Genomic DNA, 24,020 nt, shown 5'->3' on the forward strand with positions numbered 1-24,020 from the left:
GACTGGGTCCTAATTTGGAGTGGTTTGAAAGACTAGAAATATGTCTGGGGTGGCAGTTCTGGCTGCCAAAAGGGCTCCTTGGTTCTTCTCCAAGTTGCATGTGCTGGGACTGAAATGTCCAACATGGCTCGCTCACTCACATATCTGATGCCTGGGCTCAATGGCTGGGACAGCTGGAGCTTCTTCGATATCTCCCTCCTTTCTATACAGCCTCTCCACTCAGCTAGCTTGGGCTTCCTCACAGCATGGTGGTCTCAGAGTAGTCAGGCTTCTTTCATGGCGGCTGACTTCCACCAGAGAAAGAAATGTGAAATCTTGGGTGTGTTTTCTATTTTGGTATGCTTGTTTATTTTTATGAATATATCATTTTTATGCAAACACATATGATGGATGTGTGGTGTAAAAATTCAAACACTATGGAAAAGTGCAAAGATTAGAGGGGAAAAAAACACTCAAGATTCCACTACCCAGAAATTAACATTTGGTGAACTTTAATCGAGGAAACTTTTTCTTTTAATTTTTATTTATTTATTTATTTATTTGGCTGCGCCGGGTCTTAGTTGCAGCAGGCGGGGTTTTTAGTTGCTGCATGTGGGATCTTTTAGTTGAGGCACGCAGGATCTAGTTCCCTGACCAGGGATCGAACCTGGGCCCCTTGCATTAGGAATGCAGAGTCTTAACCACTGGACCACTAGGGAAGTCCCAAATCAAGGAAACTTTTTACAACAAAAAATAAAAATAGGAGAATGGGGAATTCCCTGGCCGCCCAGTGATTAGGACTCGGCACTTTCACTGTCGTGGCCCAGGGTTTGATCCCTGGTTGGGGAATTAAGATCCTGCAAGCTGTGTGGCGAGGCCAAAAAAAAAAAAATCGGAGAACAGATGGATGGATAGATGAAGGAGAGATGAGTGGATGGATGGATGGGTGGGTGGGTGGTGGGTGGTTGATGAGTAGATGGAGAAAACAAAAGATAGAGGAAAATTCTGACTGTTGAGGATTCTAAGAGCTGGGAAGAGAGACAAGTTTCTCGGTGTTGGAAAAGTGGTGATGAGAGGCCTGTCACCCCAGACCAATTACTACTATTACTATTACTGCCACTACTATTACTATCACTATTACTAGTAATATTACACTATTGTCACTATTACCACTCTTACTATTATTGCCACCACCACTGTTACTATACTATTACTGCTATTTTCACCACTATTGCTACTGTTGCTTTTACTGCCACCAATACTGCTACTACTCTTACTACCACCGTTACTGATATTATCAGTACTATTACCACTGTTACTATTGCCACCACCACTATTACTACTATTCTTAGTACGATTAATACTATTACTACTATTACTTCCACTATCACTACTCTTATTATAACTACCACCACTATTGCTGCTATTACTACCAGTACTGCTACTATTACCACTATTACCAATATTACTATTACTATTGCTGCCATGATCACTACTATTGCTACTTCTTCTCTTTCTCCCTTTTTTCCCTTCTGCTGTAATTTTTATTATTTTTAAGTTATTACAAAGGTAACACATGTTCATGATAGAAAAATTAAGAAAGAGGTAATTTCAAAGACAAATTAAAACTCACCCTCAAATACCACCATCCAGAGGTGTCAGCCCCTGGCAGCTCCCATTCCTCAGTGGGGTCTGCAAGGCCCTCCATGGCCAGCTGCTGCCCACCTTCCCATCTCATCTCCTCTCTGACCATGTGCTCCAGTCAGACCAAACCTCTGATGCCCCCAGACCCACCTGCCTTCCCTCCCCTTGTCTCTGGGCCTTTGCACGGGGCTGTTCCTTCTGCTTGGCATGGCCTTCCTCCTGTCCTCCATCTGGCTCACCCCTATGCTCCCTGGACTCTGAACAGAGACAGAGATCCTCTAGGGAGCCTCTCTAAGCACCCCACCCCTTAGACTGGGTCAGGGGTCCCCTCTGGGCCCCAACCATCCCCGAGTGCCCCCTGCAGAAGTACCCCTCACCCTTCTTTGTTTATCTGTCTTTCTTCTCCACTGTAGAAAGCAGGGACCATGTTGCGTCACCTCTGTGTGCCCAGCATGGACCTGCCACATAGTAGGGGCCTCCATATGCGTTTGTTGAGTGAATAAGTGAACGCATCAGTCTGGAAAGGTTTCCTAGAAGAAGTGCCCTATGACCCATGCTCTCCTGGCGGTACTGGGGAAGAAAGCAGTCAGGGTGTAGGGCCAGGCAGCTTTTTCTACCCCAAATGACAGCTGTCTGCATTGACTTTTGATCTGGGCTGTCACCTGGGCCCAGGGGCCCCATGTTTGCAAACGCACCAGGCTCCCAGTGGGGTGTTTGAGGAGGGCAGAGTGCTCCCGCCCTCCTGCACCACTGAAGAGGCAGCGTCAGACACGAGAAGCAGGGTTCCTCTGTGCACTATTGATTTGTCATAACTGCCTGCCGACAGACAAGGTGAACAGTTCACTTTTATGAATCCTTATTAACAGTGTGGCAAGAGATATTTCACTTTAAGTGCCCCCTTTTTGCTGAAAAAGAAAAAGAACAGAAAATGTAAATTATCTCATCACAGAGAGACGCTGAGAGCTCCGAGCTGGGGCCTTCAGAGGAGACAGAGCAGAGACTGGCTGGGACACGAGGAGGGGAGGCCCCTTCATGTCCCCTAAGTGGTCAAGGCTGGCCCCGTGGAGGTTCCCAAAGCCGAGGTCGGTGGGGAAGGCAAACTTGGCAGGGGGAGCGTGGCCACGCAGCCGAGGGCTGTGAAGCAGGTGGTTACAGCATGGAAGCCAAGTCTGTGCTTAATGGGCAAAGAGAAAAGTACAGGAATGCTCATTGCAACCTTAAAAAAAGCGTAAAACTGGAAACAGTCTAAATGTCCTTCAACAAGGGACTAGATACACGTATATTATAATACAGCCATTTGAGTGGAATACTAGGCAGCTAAGAAAAAGAATGAGATCATCCTGTGTGGACCAATAGAGAAGAAAGTATATGAGATATTACTGAGTGGAAAAAGCAAGTTATATGACAATTTATAGTGTGCTCTCATTTACATGAAAGTAGGCATATATGTACTTGATGTGCATGAAAAGTATGTAGGAAGAGTCACACAAATATCTACTCACAGCAATTCTCTCTGGGAAGTGAGACCAAAGAACTGGGGATGGGGTCAGTTTTTGATTTTCATTTCATCCACTTTCGTGCTAGTTTAATTTACTTTTTACTATGTGCAGTAGGACTTGTATTTTTTAAAAGTTTTAACTCTTTTAAAATGTTCAGCTCCAGGGGGGTAATTTAATTGTCTCCTTTATAACCTTCTCCATGGTTTGAGTTTTTTTACAATAACCAACTAAGATGTCTGTAAGTATAAAAATGTAATACAAAATTTTTAAACAAGGAAACACTGGCTTTGGAGTCAAGCCGATCTGGTTCTTGTTCTCGATCTTCCTTCTACCAGCTGAGTGACATTAGGGAAATTACTTAATCTCTTTGGGCATCAATTTCCTCCAGCAATAGTGGATATTAATAGTATATACAGATAATCTGCAAAAAAAAAACCCACAACTGAATCCCTATGCTGTATACCTGAAACTAACACAATATTGTAAATCAACTATACTTCAATTAAAAAAATAGTATATACAGAGCAAGCATACAGTAAATAGTAGCTTTAGCCTTATAATTATCATTATCCCATCGAGAGAAATGGCAAACCCTTGCATGTCCTCCCAGTTGGTGAATTCATACCCACCCCTGTGACAGACCCTAGGAAGCTATTTTAAATGATCCTCAAACAGTTTTTAGGTATGTAATTCATTTACAAATGGAATCTTAGGTGGAAACCCAATACGTGTAAAACAGGAACAAGAACGTTTTAGTAGCATTCAAAGCGTGACATTTGTACTCAGGGATGTTTGCAGCCTTCTGGCCATCCTGCATCCTTTTTCCTTTTGGTGATAACATCCTGACCTTCCTTCAGGGGGATTGTCCTTCCCCCTCTCTCAGCTCCCCACCCCCACCGGAGGTGGCATTTACTCAATGCCAAAGACATCCCCTGGCCACAGGGAAAGGTTCAAGGACCAGACTGTGACCAATGTAAGCCAGTCAGGCTTATGATTTCCATGCAAACTATAGAGGGAAAGAAGGTCCTTTTTCTCCTAGATTTGAGCCTGAGATGGGGGTTGGGTAAGCCTAGAGCTGTCAGAGTTCACCCTTGGAGTCTAAGAATGAAGCCAATACCCTGAAAGGCAGAGCTGAGAGATGGCGAATACTTGAACCCTGGTGACATCACGAGAGCCCCTGAATCACGCTGTGCCTGAAAGTAGCACCACCTCTGGAGATTTTTGTTGCAAGAGCCATTTGTGCTCCAGCCAGTTGGGTTTTCTATCACTTGTGACCAAAGATAGGCTAAATAAGATAATATATGTATTCATAAAGCCAGTTAGGAAAAACAAGGAAGTTGCTTTGACAGATGTAAACATTTGAAATCAGGAGTTAGGGATAACAGGTGCTGTCTTGTATCAGCCCCACATCTAATTTATTTCCATATTTGTTTCTGTTTTTTTCTTTTGGCCGCACCATAAGGCATGCAGGATCTTAGTTCCCCAATGAGGGATCGAACCTATGCCCCCTGCAGTGGAAGCATGGAGTCTTAACCACTGGGCTGCCAGGGAAGAACCCTGTATTTGGTTTTGATTGCCCAGCGTCAAGAAAATTTGGAATCACAGGTAAGTAGAGCAGCAGTTTAGTGTAAGGCTTTGGTGCCCAGGCTCTGGAATAAGACAGTCTGGGTTCAAATCCCTACCCTGATCCTCAGCAGCTGTGGGACCTGGGGCAAGTCACTTGACCTCTCTGAGTCTCCATCTCCTAGCACCTACCTCACTGGAGGGTTGGAAGCAGTAGATGAGTTGCTCCGCGTGAAAGCATTTAAATAGTGCCTGACACCTGGCCTGGGTGAGCTCTTATTATTCTGCCCTGTTCCTGCTCGTCGGAGCACCTGTGTGCTGCCTCGGGCTGACAGCTCTGAATGAAACCTCGCCTGCTACGTCATTTTCATTGACAAACATCCCGAGATGGCAAGGTAAGCTTTTACAAAACTTATTGGCAACTGCTTATCTGCGGCTTAGGGTTTTCTGGAGAGTGACCTCAGTGCTGTGCTCCAGGGGAAAGAGATTCCTAGAGGAGTTTGAGGGACATGAGCTTGAGCTCAGAGGGGACTATTCCAGTGCCTGGCGTTGTCTAGGGATGGACCAGGCTGCCCTCCAGGCAATGAGCTCCCTGCGTCGGGAAAGAGTTCACAGTGAGGCTGGGCTCCCGTGTGGTAAACGTGCCGTAGTAAGGATGCCAGCGCCAGACGGAAGGAAGGCTTCATTCATTCATTCATCAAATATTCACCATGACCCAAGCACTCGGCTGAACATCCCCCCCTCACTCTCAGATTAGGTCATTTCATAAAGAATTTCTTGCTAAGATAGGAGGACTCCCTCCGCCAGCCTTCTAGGGGCCGTTTTCATTTTTAAAGAGGATCCCATGTCAATGGTAAGAAAAGGGTTTCTAATGGTGGACTCCCGGGCGCTTGGGCAGCTCACCCGGGCATAGAGATGGGAGGAGGCCCACTCATCTCGCCTTGCATCTTACCTGACCAAAGTGGACGGAATAAGGGAGATGGACATGCCCCACACCCCCCAGGTGGGTTTTCAGATCACAGTAGCAGTATTAATGAGCATGTGACATGTGTGCTATTTCATTTCATCTCAGCTGCCCTGGGCAGCTGTGAGGGTCCCCCAGGCAGGCAGTTTGGCCTCAGGCAGCCCTCCCCTTTCTGCCCACCCCCACCCACCAGAAGTCCTCAGTCTCCTCCAGTGCTGGGTGAACAAACAGGCAGGCTGGGGATGACAGGTCTATCAAACTCCCATTTTCAGATGAGGCTTGAGGGGAAAAGGTCTGGCCTGAGGCCTGCCTCCACAACTCCCATAATCCTCCCAAAACCTCCGAGGGTGGTTTTATGCCCATTTCACAGGTGTAGAAATAGAGGCCCAGAGAGGCAAATCACTTGCCCAAAGTCTCGTGAGCTGAGCCAAAGCTCAGCCCAGTTCCATCTCATTTCCCATCCTGGGGTTCGCCCTTCCTTGTGGCCTCCCTGAGTAAGACCGTGCAGGAGACAGAGTGGGGTGCACAGGCCCATTTCTCGCTCAGGGGACAGTGTGTGTAGTTGGGGGGAGTGGGCTGCAGGCCTGTGGTGGGAAACCATTGACCCGCCTCTTTCTCTGCAGCCTGGGGAATATCTCACCCCCAACAGGGGCTGCAGGTGTAGCAAATACATCTTTATGTTTCTTCCTCTAAATGTAAATGGCAGATGAGTGGGATGTTATGGGATTTGGTAAAATAAAAAAACAACAGAAGAGTAATTTGCATTAGGTGTGTGACAGAATCTCTAGAGACAAGTGTTCCTCCGCTCTCAGTTCAATCCTGGGTCTCCACCTTGGAGGGTGGTGAGGGTCACGGAGGAATGAGCAGGCCCTTCATGTCCCTCTCTTCCTCCTCTTCCCTCTCTCTCACCTCTCCTTTTGTCTCTCTGCCTCCCTAGCCTCTCCTCCCTTTCCCAGCTCTCTTGATTTTCTCTCTCCCCAACCCCCAAGAACCCCTCTGGTGCAGCACTGCACCGAGAAGCAATTTATAAAGCAGATGTTTATTACAAGGTTTCACACAAGCTTGATGCCTCGCCAAACGTTATAGTAATTGGAGGCTGTGTTTAACTACTGATCATTGTAAAGTTGGGATGAGACAGGCCTGGAAACTGCCTTTGGTCTAGACTCTCTTCTCCATTTCAGAGAAGGCAGGAGGTCTCGGCCCTCCATCTCTCAGTCCGTCCAGAGCCAAGGCCTGGACAGCAGCAAGGAAGGAGGATGTGGGCTAATAAGTAGCTACTGGCCCACTGGCTTCTAGGAAATGGCTTTGGGGAGAGGAGACCCAATTCTGCTATTGTCCTTTACTTGCCATCCCATTTCTGTGGAGGCCTAGTCTGTGCCAGGCATTGGGGTCACAGTGATTAATAAATTTCTCCCAGTGCCTGGAGTAAGAGCTTTACATACATTATCATTCAATCTAACATAAGACAGGTGTGGTAGCCAGGCTCCAAGTCAGCCCTCAGTGATCCCTGCCTCCTGGTATTCATGTGCTGTGTAGTCCTCTCATACATGAAGAGACCGACCTTTGTAACCAACATTGCAGAAATGACAGCTGTGACTTCCAAGGCTCCCTCATTAAAGACATTGTAGCCTCTGCCTTGCTCTATTGGATCACTTGCTCTAGGGGAAGCCAGTAGCTATATCATAAGGACACTCAAGCAGCTATGGGAAGCTCCACATGGGGAGGAACTGAGGAGCCACTTTGGGGAGTGGAACCTCCAGTCCAAACAAGCCTTCAGGTGAGACTGCAGCCCTGGCTGACACGATAGCTGCTCATGAGAGACCCTGAGCCATAAACACCCAGCTAAGTTGCTCCCAAATTCCTGACCCGCAGAAACTATGAGATACTAAGTGGTTATTGTGGTAAGCCACCAAGTTTTGGAGTAATAGATAACTAATATAATAGCCATGGGAAAGAAGGAAACAAAAGGAAGACTGGTAAATAGGAAACAAAACGAATATGGCAAGAAAGAGTGCAGCCATACAATCACATAATTATATAATCACTATATATGGATATAGATTTTTAAAATCTACTTATATGTTGATGGCATATATTTTATATATGATAGTATAATCACAATAAATGTGAATGAGTTAAATTCACCAATTAAAAGAAAAAATATATTTCATTCTTTCCTTCAAATAATCCCATAAGAGGCATTTTACACCCACTTTACAGATGAAGGAGTTAGGCTCAGAGTGGGGGAGAAACTTGCCCAAGGTCTCCCAACTCAAGAGTAATAAGGTTGGGATTCAAACCCAGGTCTTTCTGACTGTAAAACCCAAAGCTCTTACACCATACTGTATTGTTAGCTCCTTTGGATAGGAGAGGAAACTGAGACTCAGAAGGGGTGGGTGACTTGCCCGGGGTCACACAGCAAGTCATTTCAAAACTGGAGCCAGAACTGGGGAAGATTTGTTGTCTGGTGTCTGCCTCCATGAACTTCAGGGCTCTGCCATCAAAGCACAAGGATCTCATGGGTCTTCTATCTTCATAGCTGCTTAAGACAGCTGGGGACCTTTGGCTGTGGCCAGAGAGACCCTGTGGGGTCAGGTTGGGAGTGTTTTCAGGGAAGAACACCAGCACAAAGCAACGTGCAGGGGTACAGAGTGGGGGTGGCTCATGCATCGAGCTGAACTCCAGTAATTACATCAGGGCCAGCAGCATAATTTGTATCTGGGTGATGAATGTCTGTGTTTTCGGGCCTGATTGCCCTATTTACATTTGGAATTTGCTGATCTATTATTAATGTCTGCTGGAGGCCAGGGTGACAGGCATGAGCAGCTGGGGAGTCCCCTCCCCCCTGATCCAGGGAGCACTAGCTCTTAGGCCCTAGCTCCCCAAAGTCCCACCTTAGTCCCCTTTGTGTGACCCTGACTTTCACAGGGCTCTTGGACCAACTGGCAGAGGGGTTGACCTGGGATGAGGTTTCCCAACCTCTTATCTGAGTGTACACACTCAGATGTACATATGCATAAACACAGAACGTGCTTACATGCATATACTTGCACATGTATATACATCCACATCCTTATATACCAATAGGCACCTTTACAGAAACACGCACATACATGAAATGCATGCATAGACATGCAAACACACCACACTCATGTGTACATGCACACTCATGCATGTACATGTGCACAAGTATATAGCATACATTACTGTTATGGATTGAATGTCTGTGTCCCCCTGCCCCCTAAATTTATATGTTAAAACTCTAACCCTCAATGTGATGATGGTATCTGGAGATGATGTCTTTGGGAAGTAATTAGGGTTAAATGAGGTCATGAGGGTGGAGCCCTCATGATGGGATTAGTGTGCTTATTAGAAGAGACACCAGAAAGAGAAATCTGTCTTTCTCCATGCACATGAACCAAGGAAAGACCATGTGAGCACACAGCAATAACGCAACTGTCTACAAGCCAGGAAGAGAGCTCTCACCAGGAACTGAATAGGCTAGCACCTTGATCTTAGACTTCTTAGGCCTCTAAACTATGAGAAAATATATTTCTGTTGTTTAAATCACCCAGTCTGTAGTATTTTTATGGCAGCCTGAGGTAAGACACACATGCACAAACACACACACACACACACACACACACACACCCTCACGTGTCTCATCATTCTGGGAGCAGCACAGCAACTTGGCAAGGTCTCCCAACTTGAGAGGGAAGCGTCCATGACCCATGGTCCCAGATAGCCTGGGTTTGAATCCCAGCTCTGCCACTTATCAGCTGTGAGACCTTGAACAGCTTACTTCATCTCTCTGTGCTTCTGTTTCCCCATATGTAAAATGGGAATGATAATGTCACCATCTCATAGGGTTGGTGTGAGGATTAAATGAGTTAATGGAAGTCACTTGCCTGGTGTACCATAAGCAGTAGATACATATTTGCTGTGTTATTATTATTGTTGTTTATGTGCTTGTCACATAATAGGCTCTGAATCATTTTCTTGAAGATGATTAAACACACTCTTCCACACCTATGTATTCACACATAACACACACACACACACAAACACACTTTCTACCCTCCCCCGTCTCTGCTTCCTCAACCCCTCCTGAACCTTCAAGGACTTCATGGCCTCTTCTCCCTGAAGCCCCACCTGACTGTTCACTCTTCCATGCCCACCTCGAGGCTGCAGGCAGGATGGGATTGGGGAAAGACCACTGGATTTGGAGTCCCCAAACCAAGAATCAGAACTTGGCTCTGCCACTTGCTGGCAGCATGATCCTGGTCCAGCCATTCTTAGCCTCACTTTCATGATCTACCCAATGGGCGTAATGATAGAAATGACCTCACAGAAATTGAACTTCCAGTGGGTAGCTAGGGTGGAGTTACAGGCACAGTCCCTGGCCAGGCTGGGTCCTGCTAAGGGAGTGGCTACACTGGCATGCAAATGAGCATGCAAATTAAAGCTAAGTCCCTAAGGCTCTCAGAATCCAGACACTCCCCAAGCTGAAAGGCTCCTGTCTCCAATCAGCTCTTTGCAAAAAGGCACTGGGTAGGGATGAAAAAACACTGGACAGGGAGTCGGGAGATGTGCTCCAGGTACAGCACATACATGCTCACATGTGGGTGGACACCCACATCCTTATATTGGCACCTCTACACAAACATGCACACACACGGGAGGCATGCACATGCATGAACATGCAAACGCATATGGTGTAGCCAAGCGGGAAGGGTCTGGACTTGGAGGCAGGTGGTGCTGTGTAGCCGTGCCCGAGACTCTGTACTTCTCTGGGCCTCTGTTTTCCTCCTTTGTAAAATGGGGTTAGTCATCTCTGGCCCATACTTGGTGTGGTGAGGACTGAATAAGACAATAGAGGGTAAGCTATGACTGTGGTGTGCGGTATACAGTAAGCACTTAATATATGGCAGCCATGTTTGAGCATCCTCATCTGTGAAGTGTGAGGCTGGCGGGGGTGCTCTCTGAGACCCCTGCCGGCTCCAAGTTTCTGTGGTTCTGTGAGTTTCACCCACACCCCCACTCAGAGCCTGTCCGCCATCAAGGCTGGAGGGCCTTGCGTACGTTCAAGAAATTGGCCCCCCAAAAAGTGATTCTGCCACTCCTCGATTATGCTGGAACCTATGGCCCATGGCAGCTCTGAGTACTGTGCTGGAGGTCCTGTGACAGATGAGGAAACTGAGGGAAAGGCAGGAGTCACCAAGGCCAGCACAGGTTGGAGGTGAGACTGACACTGCAACCAGGCTCCTGGTCACTGAGGCAAGGCTTACATAGCCAGCATTTTCTGCAGCCTTCTCTACTCAGAGCAGAAGCAGGGCCTGGTGGCTTTCTACTTTAAGATATGGCCCATCCCTGGGTCCCCAGGCCCCAAGCAGTGGCTCCAAAAAAAGAACATATAACTGTATGTGAAAACCCCAAAGCTGCGATAACCACTACCTTATCCTGAGTATTTACTACACACTGAACATTTCCCATCTGTTTCATCTCATTTCACCCTCATAACCAGGAAGCCAAGGCAGAGACCCACACATACTTAAGGTCACACAGGGAGCAGAGTTGGGACCTGAACCTGAGTCTTCGCTGACTCGCTGCCCTTAGCTTAAGCTCCAGCACCTCCCAGAAGCAAAAGAGAAAAATGGGTTTGCAAACTGCAACAGACCAGCCGACCTGAGCTCGGCTCCTGGGAGCCATTGCCGGGAGGGGCGGATGCGTGGCCCAGCGGCTAAGGCTGCAAGAAACGCCCGCTGCGCCCTCCAGAAAGGGCCCCCAGTTTCCCTGCAATCCCAGGGAAGATTGGGCAGCGAGCACATTAAGGCCATAAATTTGTCATGAAGGCCTGGAAATGAACGGGGCTTATCATTTATGGATGGAATAATTAAGCCAGTGAGCTCGGCGGTTCACCAAGGCCTGTGCCCGGACACCAGGCGTCACCAGCAGCTGAACTGGTTTGGGGTGTTCATTATCGCTCTCCCCTTCCCCTCTCCCCCCCTCCCCCCCACCCCCGCAGCATCTCAAACTTGACCCTTGGGCGTGCAGACTCCACTAGCACCAAGGCAGGTGCCAGCACGCACTTCAGTAGCGATGGCCCCGCCCTCGTGATGTCATACCAGCCCTGGCCAATCCCAGGGAGACCTCTCTCGAAGCTCCGCCCATGGGGGGCGGTGCCCAGCCCGCTTAGGTGGAGGTGACTCGCCTGGCTTCCCCTTGGGAGATAAACAGGCTTCTTCATATGGTAGCGAGAAATTTGGACTGACTTGGGTTCAGATCTTGACTCACTCTCCAGCTGTGTGACCCTCGGCTAGTACTTCACCACTCTGAGCCTTAGTTTTCTCCTCTCGAAAATGGGCAAAATAATATTTTTATGGGTTATGTGGTGGATCAAATTAGACAATGGCTGTAAAGTACATAGTGAGGGTGGGTCTGGCTTATAGTAAGTGCTTCACAAATCCAGCATTTCATGACTTTCTCCCAACAGAGTGCTCAGGCAGGCAGGAATCAGAGGCTCAGAGAAGCAACGGGACTTGACCAAAGATGCACAGCAAGTGAGCAGAAAGTGGGCGCCTACTTCCTTCCCCTGGAGTTCCTGTGACCTGTCACTTGTGGGAGGGTTCAGCCCATTCCCCAACAAAAGGTTGAGGCTCCTGTTCCCTCCCTGCCCCAACTGCCCCAGGTCAGTGGAGAGGAGAGGTGATTGCAAAGGTGACCGTCACCACTAACATTTATAGAGCTCTTGCAGTGGCCAGGCACTGTTCTAGATGCTCTGCAGTTATGATTTCACTCTATTCTCCAGATAACCCTCAGAGTTAGGAACCATTATTGTTCTTCTCATTTTAGAGGTGAGGAAACTGAGGATTGCAATCAGACCCCTGACTTGAGTCACTCAGTCAAGAAGTGGAATTTGTGCGTAATTTCCTGGGTCCCAGCAAAGCCAGGCTTGGGGGGAGGGTGGCAAGTTAAAGACTATTTGAATTATGAAAGTGACGTCACTCGACACATTCCAGAATTCCAGCTTTGATATTCTATATTCTCAAATGGGTTCAAGCCCTCACTTTACAGATGGGAAGACTGAGGCCCAGCCACCAGAGGCAGAACCTTGGGGCTTGCCTACCAGTTCCCCAGGGCCTGTGGCATCGGTGGTGGACACCAAGACTGGTGCAGAAGAGAAGGCTTTGGCACCTGCCTTGAGGAGGAGTCTGGACCCTCCTTGCCACCCTACCCCACCCACCCTCCATCACCATGGCAACCATGCAGGTGAGCCTCATCACTGCTAATCCTCTAATTACCAGCCACCTCTTCAATCGGCTGTAATTACTTTGGGGACACAGTTAACCTCTCATTAGGAACGCACGGCCGCTTTCTCCAAAAGCGCAGCGGTGACATGCCTAGTAATTTACCGCCCCGGCTCGCAGGGCCGCTTTGTGTTTAACTCGGGCGCCATCGCATCCCTGTCATTACTCCAGCCTGGTTGTCATGACGATTAATCATTCAATCCTTCATCAGCAACTTTTGCCAAATGTCACCCTGCTCTTGATCAAAATCCATCCTGCAGCCCGACACTGGGGGACTAATGACTTGGAAATAGGCTTCTCCATTCCCGAGAGCTTTTCCCCAGGACTCCTCAGCTCCCTCCAGGAAAGGGAGAGGAGGGCCTGAGTTCAGTGTGGTGGTAGAGTGTGATGGGGGCAGAAAAACTGGCATGTATTGGTGGCTTACTCTGTGCTAGGCACCTGAGGGGCATTGATGCATTTAACCTTCATGACAACCGGATTCCTAGAAGAGGAAACAGGCTCAGGGAAGCTGGTAGCTTGCCAACAAGGAAGTATGGAGAGATTCGAACTCAGATCTGTTTGACTCCAAAGCAGAGCTCTTTTTATCAGACCTCGAGGAGGATGAGCATTACCTACTAGCAAGGATCCTAGAATGTCAGAGTTTGGGCAGCATTGTAGAAATTAGCTGGCCCATTAAATTCAAGGCAAAATAAAAAAGGCTTAAGAGACAACGCTGGGCACTTTATGATAAGAAGTCCAATCCAAAGTCAGCAGTTAACGGTCATGAATACCTATGTCCCAGTCAACATGGCAGCAACACCCAGCAGAGAGCAACTTCAGAACCCAGATGGTGGAATAAGCTCAACCATACTGGTAGTAGGTCCATGAAATGATCTAGATTGAGATTCTTGACCTGGGGTCCTTGGAGCTTTATGATGGACTTCAGTGGCCCATGAGCCCCCTGAAATGCAGGCTACATTGTGATTAGCTGTGAGTTTGGGCATTTTTCTAGGGAGATGCTCCAGAAAATGTTAAGAACTACTGATCCAGTACATTTATCTTTCCCCATATCCTTATTTTATAGAAGGGGGTACTGAGGCCCAGAGAGGAGCCATGACTTGCCCAAAGTTCCACAGCAATTCAGGGTGGGAACCACTGGTCCAAGCAGGGGTGACCTCTTTCTTAGGTGCCCAGGGCTGTGCAAGGAATTCTTCCTCCTTCACGGTGGCTTTGAAAACCTTAGTCCCCAGCCTCCTGAGAAAGCCCAATCTCCCACCCCACTAAAGGAATCTTTCCAAAGCCCCTCCTAGGGAACGTTCCTGCTGGCTGGGCCGCCAGCATGTGTGAGACATAATTACAGCACGTTGTAAATGGCATTAACAGACTGTCACAGCAGCCACATGGTATTAGCAAACGGCTCTGTCTTCATCATGCAGTCCCCGCAGCCCCTGGGCTGGAGCACTTCCCAAGGGGTCTTCTTCCAGGTCCAGGTTGCAGAAATCTCCTGGTGGGGCACTGGGGGTGGGGGCAGTGATTCAGATCGCAGAAGCCCGGAGGTTTCCCCTGAGGCTTTCTGAGATCTCAGCAAAGAGCTGAGTAGAAAGTTAGGAAATCTGATTTGTAAACCTGGTTCAGCCTCGAAGAACTAACCTTTATCAGGCAGCGACTTTTGAGCCAGATACTCTGGAATGTAATCTTGTTTCAACCTCATAACCACAACCCAAAAGATTATATTCTTCACTCTGCTTTATAGATGAGTTCACTGAGGCTCAGAGGGGGAATGTCACTTGCCCAAGTACCTTCATCTAATGAGTGGCAGCTGTAGGCTTTGAACGAAGTTCTGATGTTTGCAGAACCTGTGCTTTTTAATATATCATGTTGCCTCTTTGGAAAAGTCTTTGATCAGTTTTCTGCCAATAGATATTGATACTATAGCCTTGAAGGTAATTCCCTGAAGCTACCAGCCCACCAGAAACTTACCAGCCCCTGAGCACTGCTCACTAGGGCTTCTGCAGGAGCAACATAGTAACAACAGAGTAATAATCAAGATGATAACAAATATTGTGAGTTTCCATACAGTTTCTCCTATGATCTTTGTAGCAAATCAATAGGAGGAAGAGGAACAATTCTTATTTGAGAGAGTTGAGAACAAAGGCCCAGAGAGGGAAAGTGACTTGCTTAAGGCCCCACAGCAAGTCCTGTGGTAAAGCTAGAATGAACTCCCCTTGTCTCCTGATTCCCAGTCCTGGTTCTTCTCCACAAACCACTGAGAACATGTCCATAGGCCTGTGGCCGGGGACTAAGCAGGGGGTCATTCACTCTTCCGGGTGCCTCCTGCCCTCCCCGTGGGCACCAGCGGTTTATGCTTTATCCAGGAGGCCTCCGGGCTGCAGGCAGCAGGATGCGCTGCCTCTCGACTGGTAAGCAAATCCCCTGCTGAGCAGGTCATATTTTATCCAGGCCGCCACCTGCCAGCTCATTTGCTTACAGATACAGGTGCTTCTAGGGAGGAATTAGTGATTACTTAGCCCGGAGACCCTGGCAGACAGAGAGCAAGCTGGGGCCATAGCTGGGGTGGGAAGCCAGGGACCTAACTGTGAAGTCTCTATCTCCTCCCAGGCTGCTTAGCCCTGCTCTGGAACCAAAGGGTAGGAGTTAAGGATAGAAGGAGAAACCTCTCTGCTTTGGGGAAAGCTGACCCCCCACCTCCCACTCCCAATCCCATCTGTATCCTACCAGTTCTCCAAGGCTTGGTGCCAATAGCCCTATTCCCTGCAGCCTTCCAAGATCCTCCACTTACCCTGCCAAAAATAATAATATAGTAAATCTGATAGTCCCAGAGAATTTATTGGTGCCTAGTACTTTACATACATTGCCTCATTTAATCCAAATCAACTAATAATCGGCATTTTAAAATCCCCATTTTATGGATGAAGAAACTGAAGCTCAGAAAGATCGAGCAACTTGCTCGAGGTCACACAGTAAGTAAGGTACAGAACCCAGGCTGCTCTGATTTCAGATGTCCCCTCCTAACCAGGACATATTATTTCCCCCGGGCTGTTCCCCAAACCCTGTACGTTGCTTGTTTGAAGTTTATTTATTTGTTTATCTATTTATTTTTAAAATAATTTTTAGGGGACTTCCCTGGTGGTCCCGTGGTTAAGACTCCACGCTTCCACTGCAGGGGGCACGGGTTCAATTCCTGGTTGGGGAACTAAGATCCGACATGCCATGCAGTGTGGCCAAATAATAATAATAATAATAATTTTAAATCTCAGAACCATTTTAGATTTACAGAAAAATGACATAGATAGTGCAAAGAGTTCCCATATGCTTCTCACCCAGTTTCCCCTATTATTAACATCCTACGTTTGTATGGTCCATTTGTCACAATTAATGAGCCAATATTGATACATTATTATTAACCAAAGTCTATTCTTTATTCAGATTTCTTTCACTTTTACCTAGTGTCCTCTTTCTGTATCAGGATGCCACCCAGGAGACCACATTCTATTTTATCATCACTTCTCCTTGGGCTCCTCTTGGCTGTGATAGTTTCTCAGACTTTCCTTGTTTTTGATGACCTTGACAATTTTGAGGAGTACTGGTCAGGTATTTTGCAGATTGTACCTCATTTGGGATTTGTCTGATATTTTTCTCATAGTTAGACTGAGGTTATGTGTCTGGGGGGCAGGAAGACCACAGATGCCATTCTCATCACCTCCCGTCAAGGGTACATACTATGAGTTTGACATATCGTTGTTGACCTTAACCTTGATCACGTGGCTGGGGTAGCATTTGCCAGGCTTCTCCACCGTAAAGTGACTTTCCCCCTCCTTTCCATACTGTCCTCTTTAGAAGGAGGTCATTGTGTGTAGCCCCCACTTAAGGAGTAGGGAGTTAGGCTCCCCCTCCTTGATGACAGAGTACCTACAAAAATTATTTGGAGTTCTTCTGCACAGCAGATATGTATGTTCTCTCTTTTGTTTATTTATTCAGTCATTATATCACTATGGACTCATGGATATTTATTTTTTACTTTGGGTTATAATCCAATACTACTCAGTGCTTTTTAAATGACACTTGGTTCTTTCTTCCTTGGTTTATCTGCATTTCCCCAAATCTATTCTGAGGCAATCTCATTCCATGGGATTTTAACAGGCAATCCTCTTAAAATAAGTTCTAGAGGCAAGTCATTTGGGGTAATAGTGATTGAAAAGAGATCTTGACTAGAGGACTTGTCAGATATTTTAATGTGCTAATAGTGTGAGCAGTGAATCACCCAGAGGGGGATCTAATAGGCAACATTTCCCAAACATCTCTTTTCCTGATCCCCTGGGGTGGGGTGGGTAAGATAGATATGAGAAAATAATCTTATCTTCCTCTGGAGACCAGAAGTTCTTTTCTTTTTTTTTTAAACAGAAAGCTACTTTAAAAAAATATATTTATTTATTTTTTTTGGTTGTGCTGGGTCTTAGTTAACGGCAGGCAGGCTCCTTAGTTGCGGCAGGCGGGCTCTTAGTTGAGGCATGCATGTGGAATCTAGTTCCCTGACCAGGGATGGAACCCAGGCCCCCTGCATTGGGAGCGTGGAGTCTTAACCACTGCACCACCAGGGAAGTCCCGAGACCAGAAGTTCTTAAGAGCAAAGTTTATGCTTTATTCTCCTCTTATCTCTAGAAATTAGCCCTTAGAAGGTGCTAAGGAATAATGGGATAGGTGAAAGGGTGAATGATGAAAGGATGGACAGATGGATGGATGGGTGGGTGAGATGGATACATGGATAGATGAACAGACAGAAGGATTTGTGGTTGATGGATGGATGGATGGATGGATGGATGGATAGGCAGGTTGGTGGATGGATGGGTGAATAGGTGTGTTGGTAGTTGGGTGGATGGATGGATGAACAGGTTGGTAGGTGGGTGGGTGAATGGGTGGGTTGGTAGTTGGGTGGATGGATGGATGAACAGGTTGGTAGGTGGGTGGGTGAATGGGTGTGTTGGTAGTTGGGTGGATGGATAAATGGATAGCTGTTTGAGTTGGTAGGTGGATGGGTGAATGGGTGGGTTGGTAGTTGGGTGGATGGATGGATGAGCAGGTTGGTAGGTGGGTGGGTGAATGGGTGGGTTGGTAGTTGGGTGGATGGATAAATGGATAGCTGTTTGAGTTGGTAGGTGGATGGATAAATGGATAGCTGTTTGAGTTGGTAGGTGGATGGATAAATGGATAGCTGTTTGAGTTGGTAGGTGGATGGATAGATGGATGAATGAACAAATGGATGGATGGACAGACTGGGAAGTGAATGGATTGGTAGATGTTGACTTCTGGTTTCAGTAGTTCCCTTTGTTAGGACCAAAAATACTCTCATCTCTCAGTCACCCACAAAATTCCAGACTTAGGGCTTGAGATAATTGCTCATAGCTGACAGAAGGCAGTGAAAGTAGTGCCCATTTATTATGCCCTGACTGTGTGCCAGGCATTTTACATGCTCTTTCATCCTCATAACAGTCTGTATGATTATTTCTCCTCATTATTCAAAGAAAGAAACTGAGGATCAGAGAAGTCCAGAACTTGGACCAAGTCCCCTAACAGGAAAAAGTGATGGAGCTGGAATTGGAGCTGAGATCTAAGTATCTTTGCTTCCTGAGTTTCCCATGATGTCTCTGAATTTCCAGGCCCATAATCATCTCTGATTCCCTTTCCTGGGCCCCACCAGGCCAATGGGAAAATGATAGAGATCTTCAGGGACCTGGGGAAGAGAGAGAGTCACTGCAGGACTTAATCTTTTTATCCAGCACCAGGCTCCAGAATGTTCCAGGTGAGGGAGGGCAGAGCATAGGCAAACCAGAGTCCCAGGAAACAAAGAGTAGGGAGACAGGGAGGCATTCAGACCGGATGTGTATGTGTGTGTCTATGTGCGTTTGTGGTCATGTGTGTACCTGTGCACTTGAAGACAGGTAGTGTTTTGTACAGCTAACTGTGTTGCTTCCAAAAAATTATGTAAGGTAGTTGACATTTTTTTAAAACCCTGCCTAATTAAAATTATACCATTAAAACTGGAAATAAAATACAAGAGCCAAGCATAAAGAGGGTTGGGAACAGAGAGGTAGCCAGGCCCTAACATCAGAGGGAATGAGCTGGGGGGAGGCCTATGCCATTGGATGGGGGTGCAAGGGAGATGCACAGAAAAAGCCTCCATTCTCTGACTACCCTCTCTCTGTTTTCCATAGTCTTGCAAGACAATTATTAGGTCAACATATTCCCTTAGAAATTGTTTAAAAGGCACTTTTTTTGGGAGAATGTGCTTTTTCTCTGACAGTAAGTGGGGAAACAAATTATATCAGAAAACCTAGGGTAAGGTAAATGATGGCAATCAAAATGTAAGCCTTGTCCTGAGCTTCCTAGCAGCCATGGCAAAAAGGCAAACAAGTTTCTTTTCCTAGTTCTCATTGTCTACCAAAAGCCAAGTTTAAGAGAAGTAAAACTATGAGTTTTCCAGAAAAGAGAGACTTTTCTTAGGTCTGGATCCTGAGAGGGATGTGTTCCCTGGGCCATTCTAGAATCCATATGACATAGAACAACCATGGACAGCATTATGGATCAGCTTCTTGACAGTGGTTTTGCACAGAGACATTCCACATATGATTCTTTCTCACATAAACCCTTAGTGACTGCCAAGGGCTCCATTGCTTTGTGGCCCTGGGTGGGTGGTTCTCCCGGGAAAAGATTAATTTGATCTGACTTGATCCAGGGACAAAGCCTGGATAATCTGGAGGATGGAAGTTGAGTGTCTTATGGCAGCAGCAAATAGGACTCTGGCATTCATGGGAGCAACAGCAGGGTGTGAGGAGAGGGGCACAGAGCAGTTGACATTCCCTAGCACTCAGGGTCAGGCTAGAAAAATCAGGCCTTTGGCGTCCTTCTTTCTCCCTGCAAAGGCACAACCAGGGCATTTGCCCTCTAGGAAGAGACCTCAGCCTCGTCTAGTAGAACAGCTTTGAAATCAGACAACCAAGACTCGAGGCCCAGCTCTGTCACTAGCTGTGTGATCTTGGACAAGTCTCTTAGCCTCTTTGAGTCTCAGTTTCCTCATCTGTAAAATGGGAATAGTTACTACCCCACAGCATTGGAGAGAGCCTTAGACAAGCTAATACATATAAAGTCAGCTCAGTAGATGCCAGCTTCCTTCCTTCCTTCTTCTCTTCTTGCCCTGTGGAAGAATCTAGTGTCCCAATGGCCCCCCTGGGGGGCACAGGGAACTGAGCCTGCTGCTTCTAGGGTGGGAGTTCTTTGGGGCCCATGGTTAGGTTTTACTATGTTCATGAACCCTTGAAGCAATATGCAAAACTGTGTGTGCAGATGCATTTTTCTGGGTAGAGAGGCCATAGTGTCTATCAAATACCCAGAGGGGCTCATGACCCCCAAAAGCCAAGGACCACTGCTCTGGGGGCTGGATCTTGTCTCCTGGCATGTGCCTCCCCAGCCCTAGATCCCAGGTCCAGTCCTCAGGTTATCTGCTGGCCTCGCTAATCATTGGGCCCCAGCTGGATTCTTCCTCTGCTGTGGGGAGGGAGATGGGCAGGCCTGGTTCTTAGGAGGGTACAGCCAGGGATCTGGGCTGGGGCCAGGGAATAAAGGCCCAAGCGTGTATTGAGCACATAGGAAGGACCACACATGTCTGTACATGTCATCTCCTCTGTCATCCCTGAGCCCTGGGATGGAAGAGCTGTTATCATCCCCATTCTAGAGATGAGGAAACCGAGGCCCAGAGATGAGACGGTAGGGCACACGTAGGGCTAGAGGCAGTGCTGGGATTTGGATCCAGTGCTAGCTGGTTCTGGAGCCCATGCTCTTTTCATGGTGTCACAGGGGACCAAAGCAGTCCCTAGGGGTCCGAAGATGGGAACAGGCTGCAGGATACAGTTTTTCAGGTTGTGCCCCACCCAGGGGCACCTGGTTGAGGGAGTGGGGTTAGGGGTGAAATGCATCTGAAATTCAGTCCGAGGTCCACTAGTTGAGGCTTGTACCAAGGGCCTTCAATAGCCTGGAGAAAGTGTAGCCTTTTGGTAATGATCACACCCAGAGGGGTGCTTTTTCCTCATGGGTCTGCCCAGAGGGGGATACATTTTTCTAATTCCAACAAAGCCCCCAGATGGGCTGCCTGCAATCCCAGCAGAAACACATTTTAAAAGGCAAGCACATCCGCAGGAGCTGAGAAACCCTGCCCAGCTTCTAAGATGACACTTTTGAGGTGGGGTCCCATGGGGCCCCCCTGTCCGGAAGAGCCAGCCCAGACTCAGCAGGTGGGAGACAGTTCCTGACAGTTTCCCAGGCAAGAGGGCTGGCAAGGAAGGGGGTTGGGACCTGACCACTCTACTCAGCTGCCCTAGAGCACCCCCTCCCATCCCACCTAGCCCTGTCTCCCATGCCCCTCCTACCTCTGAAATCCAGGCATGGGAGGCAGGGCCCCATCTGTGGTCATTTCGTGAGCCACCTTGATCTAAAATTCTGTACTGTCTTTCTAGGGAAGGGTGAGCAAGCCCTCCTGGTCCCCCAGAATATCCGCTCCCCTCCCCTCCCTGACCAGTGGCATCTCCCAGGAGCAATGGCTGCTTCTCCCCAGGCCAGCCTGATGGCCACTTGTAAGGACAGACCACCCGGATCCTTAGGACTCAGCACCCATGCTTCACTCTCCCCCCTTCTCCTCCGCCCCCTCCCTGCCACCACCTCCGGCCTGATTAATTCCTCCAAATCTGCCATGCCACAATGACTAATCAGGCCCTTGCCCCACTAATTGGCACTCAGAGACTTGACAAATGCCTCTGCTTATGGGATACAGAGGTTGGGCTGGGTTAACTTCCCAGACCCAAACGACCCCAGGTTTGTCCCTAAGATTAGTGAGCTGGAGCCTTGGAGAGGAGAGGGGAGCAGAGGACCCAAGACAGAAGGGCAGGCCCCACCACGACCCTCTGATTAACTCAGCTCTGACACTTCCTGGCTGTGTGACTTAGAGCAGCTCATCTCCCTCTCTGAGCCTGACATTCAGGCTCCTGGACTATCTGAACTGGGCCTCATCTCCAACGTTAGCCCCTCAGGCACCTTGTCCCTTCCACTCCATCCAACCTGCCCTATCATAGTGGCTTAGTCCCAGCTCTCTGGGGAAAGAAAAAAAAAGTGTATATGTTACACGTGCCTTTGTGCATAGTTGGAACCTTTACTGATATATATTGTATTGATACTGATGTGTGGCACACAACTTAAAAATAATAGTGAAACATACAATAGTCTTTCTTGTAAATTCCATAGAGCCAATTGATTCTCCTAAAATGCTTTCACTGAAATTTGCCAAGCTCTGGTATTAATAGCCAGCCTATGGTTGGACTTGATGAACAAGTGTAGTTCAGGCATGAACACTGGCTGATATTTTCATTTAAGTGTTAATGGGTAAGCTGAGAGTGAAACAGTGGAGATGTATGTTAGAATTTCACCCATTTGTCAGTGATGGGAACTGCATGATGGTTTTTAAATACTGGAAGAATATTTCTTCAATTTTGTGTGTTAGCCACATTTAAGGGCTATAAACACAACACACTTTCAAGTTTGATCTGTGTTATTAACATTTTCTCCATCACTTTCTAAGTTTAGATAATCAACAGCACAATAAGTTAAGCCCTGATCTGTAGCACTTGCCAGTTTCTGTGGTGTCAATACTCTGATTTCAAACTCACCAACATTTTAGTGAATGTGGAGTTGGAGAGAGATACGGAGATACCAGTTATGTAGTATTTCCACCATATAGACACAATAGATGGAAATAACCTCAATGGCACAGATAATAGCAAAATGTAGTAAAACATTAAGAAATGATGAGTTTTGAGTATTTATTGCTGTTATAATATGATTTGTTTAGCTGTAAGTTTATACAATTTAAATTTCTTGTATAAGAAAGACTGACTGGCCTCTGTCCCTGGTTCCTGTGAGGGAGGCTCTAAATCCTTGGAATTTCTGGAGTAATAAGAGTGTCTTTGTGGGACTTCCCTGGTGGTCCAGTGGTTAGGACTTGGCACTTCCACTGCAGGGCGCATGGGTTCCATCCCTGGTTGGGGAACTAAGATTCCACATCTTAGTGGAAGCGTGACCCAGGAAAAAAAAAAAAGATTGTCTTTGTTATTCCTGAACCCCTGGATCACACCTAAGTTTATGCTAACAAATGAGGTGACTCAGGATGGGGGCTTGTTACCAGAAAGACCAACCATGTGATTAGAAGGTGGGCCTTTGTGCCGCCCCCCCGCTGACCCCAACCCCCTCCAAGCAGGAGAGAGGCCTGGAAATGGAATTCAATCACATGGCCAATGATTCAATCAAGCTTGCCTAGGTAACGGAACCTTAGCAGAAACTCTGGACACCAAAGCTCAGTGCAGCTTCCTGGTTGGTAAACACATTGATGTGCTAGGAGGTGACGTGCCCGATTCCACGGGGAGCAGGCATGGAAGCTCTGAGTTCTGGACCTTTTCAGACCTGAATTTGTAGCCAATTGGTCCTAAGTGTCAGGACCCCTGAACTTGCAGCTGTCGTCTGCAGCGAGGGCAGTCTTGTTGGGGTCTGTGCCCCTTAACCTGCCAAGTCCAATGTTGACTGATGGTTCAGTCTGATGGTTAAGCATCAGAACTGGATTGAATTAAAGCACACCAGTTGGGATCAGAATACTATGTTACATAACTGGCTCACGGAATTCCTGAACCTTTGACAACTGGCTCTCATCAGATGGGTATAAATGCTGAAAAAAATGCACAACGTGAGAGTTGCGAGTTAAGTTTTACTTGGTGCAAAATGAGGACTGTAGCCTGGGAGATAGCATCTCAGATAGCTCTGAGAAACTGCTCCGAAGAGGTGGTGGGGAAAGTCGGTATTATATGTGATTTTAGTGAAGGGGGCACGTGCATCAAGCACACATGTTGCCAGAGGCTGGCTGCTAGTCACGAGGAGCAGACATCACCATTAATAATTTTAGTGCTTTTTTAGATATGAGAAGATGCAAGAATTTGGGCTCATAAAACCTTCTCCTGAAAATATCTAACTATCTGA

At 47.3% G+C, this 24,020-nt stretch overlaps 1 non-coding gene across 1 annotated transcript; it reads right to left on the reverse strand.

The window, feature by feature from the left end:
* Positions 1–625: 625 nt before the first annotated feature.
* Positions 626–698, reverse strand: TRNAR-CCU (transfer RNA arginine (anticodon CCU)). The gene has a single exon. It is a non-coding gene; the product is annotated as a tRNA-Arg (tRNA).
* Between the last annotated feature and the right edge of the window lie 23,322 nt (positions 699–24,020).

Source organism: Eubalaena glacialis, chromosome 15 (assembly GCF_028564815.1).
Source record: "Eubalaena glacialis isolate mEubGla1 chromosome 15, mEubGla1.1.hap2.+ XY, whole genome shotgun sequence".
Lineage (NCBI taxonomy): Eukaryota > Metazoa > Chordata > Mammalia > Artiodactyla > Balaenidae > Eubalaena > Eubalaena glacialis.